The sequence below is a fragment of the Bicyclus anynana genome, chromosome 10 (assembly GCF_947172395.1).
Source record: "Bicyclus anynana chromosome 10, ilBicAnyn1.1, whole genome shotgun sequence".
NCBI classification, from domain to species: domain Eukaryota; kingdom Metazoa; phylum Arthropoda; class Insecta; order Lepidoptera; family Nymphalidae; genus Bicyclus; species Bicyclus anynana.
In genome coordinates, this window is record NC_069092.1 from 7258266 (window position 1) to 7265446 (window position 7181).

General features: G+C 36.7%; 1 long non-coding RNA gene across 1 annotated transcript; it reads right to left on the reverse strand.

Moving 5' to 3' along the window:
• Window positions 1–5796: 5796 nt before the first annotated feature.
• Window positions 5797–6588, reverse strand: LOC128198419 (uncharacterized). Its single transcript, XR_008251139.1, has 2 exons — window positions 6370–6588; window positions 5797–6120 (listed from the first exon to the last, which is right to left on the reverse strand). It is a non-coding gene; the product is annotated as an uncharacterized LOC128198419 (long non-coding RNA).
• Between the last annotated feature and the right edge of the window lie 593 nt (window positions 6589–7181).

Here is a 7181-nt window from a genome sequence, read left to right on the forward strand (position 1 = left end):
TTGAAATAAAATGCGATATTCACGCTTGCGACAGTACCCACTTAGTGTTACTTTAAACCGAGCGGCAGCTGCTACCGACCACTGCAGTCAGCGAGCTGTTGGCTGCCGTCGAGACGTCGTCGACTGCAGTTGACTTCGGTAGAGTTGCCGCTCGTGTAAATGAACCCTTACTCGGATTATCACGATTATAACTAAACGAAACTAGTCGGGCATACTCCGACGCCGTATCACCAACGGCATTCACGCACTTTTGATTCACCTATAGGGGGATAGGTGTCAAGCGTTAAGCCTTCACCAACGGCATTCACGCACTTTTGATTCACCTATAGGGGGATAGGTGTCAAGCGTTAAGCCTTCACCAACGGCATACACGCACTTTTCATTCACCTATAGGGGGATAGGTGTCAAGCGTTTAGCCTTCACCAACGGCATTCACGCACTTTTGATTCACCTATAGGGGGATAGGTGTCAAGCGTTAAACCTTCACCAATGGCATTCACGCACTTTTGATTCACCTATAGGGGGATAGGTGTCAAGCGTTAAGCCTTCACCAACGGCATTCACGCACTTTTGATTCACCTATAGGGGGATAGGTGTCAAGCGTTAAGCCTTCACCAACGGCATTCACGCACTTTTGATTCACCTATAGGGGGATAGGTGTCAAGCGTTAAGCCTTCACCAACGGCATTCACGCACTTTTGATTCACCTATAGGGGGATAGGTAGACGTACGAACTTCGCCACAAAGAGCTATACCTACTTCCACTTATCTTCATTCGAATCTTTTACAAGATCGGACATTAATCCATTTCAATTATCTTAATTACGCGTTACGTCTTAGTCTCTATCAATTCAATCATCAACATTAATCTCAAAAGAAATACGAGCCGACTTGAGTCACTTCCCCCTAATCTATAGATGAGCTTAAGTTCACGTTCTTGAAAAGCCCTTAGCTCTTATCCTTTAAAAAAAGGTAAAAAATCGGAGCGAAAAAACAAAAGGGAATAGTCGGGGCGGTCCCTCGGGAGCCGTTTTTAGCCGTCGGATAGTACTTTAATCAAATGTTCACCATTTAAGGAAATTAAAAGAACAAGGCACGGGGTTTCCTTCTCACAAATTTTAGAAACGTTTTTTGCATATCTATCTAACAAATAAATAAAATTGAAGTGTCTGATACTAATCACACTAATATTATAAAGGCTAAAGTTTGTGTGTAAGTGTGAAAGTGTGTAAGTATGTTTGTTCCTCTTATACGCTGCGGCTACTGAAGCGATTTGGCTGAAATTTGGAGTAGAAATATATTTTATTCTGGATTAACACATAGGCTACTTTTCATCCTGAAAAAATCCATGGTTCCCACGGAATTTGTGAAAAACTAAATTCCACGCGAAGTCGCAGGCGTCCGCTAGTTTAAAATAAAAAAGATTTCAAATGAAAGCATATAAGTATTAATTAAAAAAACAATTTTAAAATATCTGACTATCTGTTTTTTTCGGCTAATTTCTGAAACTAATTTCCCATTTTGACGGAACTTTTACTAGCAGATTGCTGATGTTATAGTAACATAGACCACTTTAGAGAGCCGCGATAGTCCAGTGAATATGACCTCTGCCTCCGATTTCGGAGGGTGTAGGTTTGGATCCGGATCGGGGCATGCACCTCCAACTTTGCAGTTGTGTGCATTTTAAGAAATTAAATATCACGTGCCTAAAACGGTGAAGGAAAAACATCGTGAGGAAACCTGCACACCAGAAAATTTTCTTAATTCTCAGCGTGTGTGAAGTCTGCCAATCCGCATTGGGCCAGCGAGGTGGACTATTTGGCCTAACCCCTCTCATTCTGAGAGGAGACTTGAGCTCAGCAGTGAGCCGAATATGGGTTGATAGTGATGAGAACATTTTATCCCTATATTTCTACTAGCGGATACCCGCGACTTCGTCCGCCTTCAGATCTCCTTAATCTGGCCCTGTGGCATAATCCGTTCTTAGCAGGCGTCTACTATCTATACTCCACCTCCCTGCCAAATTTCATCTTTGTACGTCAAGCGGTTTTGAGATTTCGTAATGAATGACCTTTCGCATTTATATACGAGTATTAAGATAAAATTAACTATACTTAAAACGGATTTATTAAAGCAAAATTAACTGCAAAACAATTAATATTAACTGTTAAATATATTTAGTAAATTTTAGAAAAATATACTCAATATCAAAAATTTTCGGAACGGACGGGAAACGAACTAATTTATATTTCATACTTTAACTTGAACTTCTGTAGTGGTCTCATATCTACATCTGGATATGAATAACAGATTTGAGATCTTGGTTCGAGGAAATGTTGCGATATCTTTATTTATGCATATTGTTTCTCTTTGAACCATCTTTGTATTGAACACTTATATTGTATCGGTATTGTTTTCATGTATACCAGTTTATTGGTTAAGATTTACAACTATCTCGAATCTAATATAATAACTTATTTAGTTAGATATGATATCCAGAGCGTATATTTTATTAGAATAAAGACGTATATATAGAGTGAGATAGCAGAACTGTGAAGTACAGTGTCAGTTTTAAACTTTTAAAAAATGTCGAATGTCGAATGACTATCGATAAACCTGCTAGCCTATTTACTAATTTGGTCTTTGTTTTAATCTTTTAAAACAAACATCAAATCAACTGAGAAATGTCATCTACCTAATCTAGTATAGTCTATACTAATATATAAAGCTGAAGAGTTTGTTTGTTTGTTTGATTGAACGTTCGTTAATCTCAGGAACTACAGGTCCGATTTGAAAAATTCTTTCAGTGTTAGATAGCCCACTTATCCAAGAAGGCTATAGGTTATATATTATTCCCGTTTTCCTACGGGAACGGGAACCACGCGGGTGAAACCGCGCGGCGTCAGCTAGTTAAGAATATAGTTACGTGATGACAGCAGTCAATAGTTGCGCTATATTTCGATAGATTCAAATAGTTTTTCATATGCGTTTGGGTATTTTATACCATGCTAATCTGATGGTATTTTACCATTGATTTAGCACGACTTAACAGTTAAGTCGTTAAAATAAATAGAATAGATAACGTCCCAAGTTGAACACCGAAAGGGATATTACCCATTTTTTGAGCCGCGTTCTATTAAAATTGTCTCGGCTAAGATTATCTCCAAATCCAATTTTCTTAAGGACTTTATTGAGTGGGTTTGGACAAATTGCGGAATGAGAAAATTTGATCAATTTGGGGTTTTTTCAATGGGCTTTAGTAATTTTTGATGACTTTATACTGGATACATATATACTGGATTTATTTTTTTAATAGTTTACCTACTTTTTGACAAACATCACACTTATATTATAGAGGCGAAAGTTTGTGTATACCTTTATGTTTGTTACTCCTTCACGCCGCAATTACTGAATCGATTTGGGTAAAACTTAGAATAGAGATAGATGATATTTTGGATCAAAACATGGGTTTTTTGCTAGAAAACTCCGCAGAATTTGTGATCAACAGCACGGAAACGCAATCGACGTTTGTTAGTTGTAAATCTAAATTAATAGGTAATTAATTATAAAGGGGTAAAGTTTGTTAGATTATAAATTCTGGATCTACTAAATCGATTTAAAAAATTCTTTACACATAGAAAACCACGTTATTTGCGGGTGTTAAAGGTTAAAACATTCACTATATGTTATCTCCGTATTCCCACTGGAAAACGAACAAAGCAAGTGAAACCGCAAGGTATCTGTTAGTGGATGGAAATACTAAATTGATTTTAAAAATTCTTTTACACATAGAAAGCAACGTTATTTGTGGGTTTTATAGGTTATAACACGCACTATATTTTATCTCCGTATTCCCACTGGACAATGAACAAAGCAGGTCAAACCGCAAGGTATTAGTGGATGGAACTACTAAATTGATTTTAAAAATTCTTTTATGTTATTTGTGGGTGTTTTAGGCTTTAACACTCACTATACTTTATCTCTGTATTCCTAAAGGAAACTAAAAGTTAAATAAATGAGAATGTTAGTACATGAATATGTCAAGATTTTTTAAAACATTGCTGGTATTTACGAATTTTACGCATACCGATGTATAGAGGCGTATAAAGTTAGATTAAATCCCGCGCGCTGGACAGCCTGGATGTATTTGACGTTGTCGTTTTATTTCGTCAGACGAGGCCGTTCGCGGTCCTCTTTTGGGATCGTTAACGGCACTTTTTGCCCACGACGGCCGTACAATAATCGACTTTGTTGCTCTCCACGAGCGAGGCTCGTAATTCTCGCTAATGACAACGATTAAGCTTTCAATTTTTGCGCAAAATTCGGACGTCAGGATTTGTTCAGAGTGACGTTAAGTGTATGACAGTTATGGACAGGTTCGCTCTGTAATTCGATTTCAAGTGCTTTATCATCATTATCAGTCTATTTTTAATGCCACTAAAGGGTTCACTGTTTTATAGGAGAGGTTAATTTAGAGCTCAGCTTACGCTGTTTTTTAGAGTCTGGCTTGTGGCAGGCATCCACAGATTCACATCGTACATATCGGTTGCATCACATAAAGGCAGGCGTAAATGCATCCGATATGTACGATGCGGATCAGTGGACGCCTACCATTAGAGTGTTTTTTGACTCTGTAACTTGTAAGGGTCATGTATCAGTAAACTCAATATTTTCAGTCGGACTGAGTATTCGAGTCAGTTGTTTCAGTTCTTAATTTATTCAGCATTTCCCAATATCAAGAGCGGAAAAAATCAAGAAAAATATACTTTTTGTAAGAGACCTTTACTAGATCTCTTACAAATATAAGTTTTTTATTATTTGACTTTCTATCCTAACTTACGTAATAATACAAAGCTTGTTTGTTTAAAAAAGCACGATGCGAAGCTAAAAACGATGAAAGATTTTTGATAATCATGTTTTGTAACCAAAAACACAGGAAACATAATGTATTCGTACAAGCAAAAAATAAATCCATTGCATGTATAAAACTACACAAGCATTGGATTTTCAAAATACAGTTCACATTTTAATTAACAATCATGTCTACGTGGATTGCCGTGGTTCATATTAACGAAGAACGAAACAGTGGAACTGTTGACCTTGTTTACGTAAGGTACTGAATAGATGTCATATTATTCTGTTAATAAATCTATACAGATAAACGAAATTTTAATGTCTGTCGGTGTTTGTAATGAACACGCATATTAGTGATTTACTTAACCACTAATTTGATCACTCAATTAATTACTTTCACTTAGGGTAAGTCCAGGATAGATGCCCCACTTTTCGAAAATGCTAAATAACTCCGAATTTTATAATCTTAGAGCATTGCGTTCTTTGGGAGATATTAAATATATTTCTTAATGTTCTATATTATCTGAATCTTTCTGATATAGACTGTGTAAATTTTGTGTAAATTGTAATTTTATGGACCTCTAAAAAATGGGATAGACGCCTACTGTGGCGGATAGAAGACTTATCATGAAAAAACTTCTGAGGATAGGTGCCCTTAGTGGGGATTGGCGACTTAGATTGAACATTGTAATTGGTTTGTTCTGAAATCAAACAACTATATTATTATAATCAGTCTTTATGGTGTTTTATATAACTTTCATTTTCATTTCTTGGCCATCTTTGTCAAAGTTATACTTTAGTTGTAGCTTTTTAGCAAACTGGTATGCTAACTGACGTATTGCTGTTCGGTCCAGCGGAAATCCAGCTTCTCCTAATTTGAATGTAAGAGCCACGGGTCGTTTTTTGTTATTACAGCATGTTTTCATAAAACAAATAAAAATAAATGCTGGATATATATATATTTTTTCAGTAATAATTATGCCAGACAGTAACTACAATGATATGATGCAATACAATACAAAGTAAAAGTAATTCAAATTTAAAACAACAACACATACAGTAACTTTAAAAATAAGAATTGCTGTTAACGGCAAATCTTCGTCTTAATATTTTAGATGGTATTCCTTATATTCTAGAAATCTGATTTACGCCTTTCTCTCCCGTTTTCATCTCTTCAAACGCTGCTAGCATACTGTCTTCGGTCTAGGTTACAGTACGAGGGACAACACCCTGTTTCCTTTTATATTTACGAGGCATTTTGCTCTCCTGCAACAACACAACACTTATAATAAACAGTTGGGGATAGTTGCCCTTTGAGGCATCTATCCTAATAAAAAACGGGGCAACTATACTTTTTGTAGGGGATAGATGCCCTTATCAATAAAAACAAAAGTTGAGTTCCAATTACTATAAAATATATCAGTTTACATAGGCTAATCTTCAATGCAAGCAGACAAATAGAAAAAAAATTGACATTATAAGCGAGAGAAAAAATACACTGTTGAAAAAACTTACGAATCTTATTTTGGCGCCTTTTGTCGTCTCACCGCGGAACATTTTTACTCACACAGACGAAACGCATGCACTCCGGTCGAAATTCCTCCCGACACTAAGGTTTGCAGGGGGAGGACTCGTTACTTACAGTAAAATTTAACTCCTACAGTGCTCCTAACATAGTGAAATAAAAATCAAGTCATCTATCCCACTGGGGCATCTATCCTGGAATTACCCTAATTGAATGCTATATCTACTTAGCACCCTACTGCTATCGCTGTAATTCTAGAATGACACCCACCGTCTCGAGAGGCTTGTATTTATACATTCGTCATTTCAATAGTTGGTATATTGACATCGTGTTTGTCACGTGGCATCGTGGCAAACGTGGCACGTGGTGCATCCGGCTGTCAGAATATTGATAACATCCGGTAGTAACACTAAATTTTGTCATGTCAACAGTCTACAGGCTGTTGACATGCAGTCCTTTATACTACAGGGTTGTAAAAACATAGCTTGTACTAAATGCATAGAAATGTCAAATGGTAGATATTACATTATTATTAATAGCCTATTTAATCATGGGATTGATAACCGAGCTCTCTAAAGCACGGCGGTGTAACACTACTTTCCAATTCTAGCCGAGAGTTTTACAAAAAGCTCTGTAAATTAAAGCCCGATCGGAACTCAAAAACCTCCTGATTACACTCGTGATCCATTTAGGCTAACATCGAGGCAGTTATGGTAGCCCTCATCATCATATTCAGTATATTTTAATAGCCCACTACAGGGCCAGGCTTCTCAAAATCACTCAGAGGGCGATAGAACGAGCT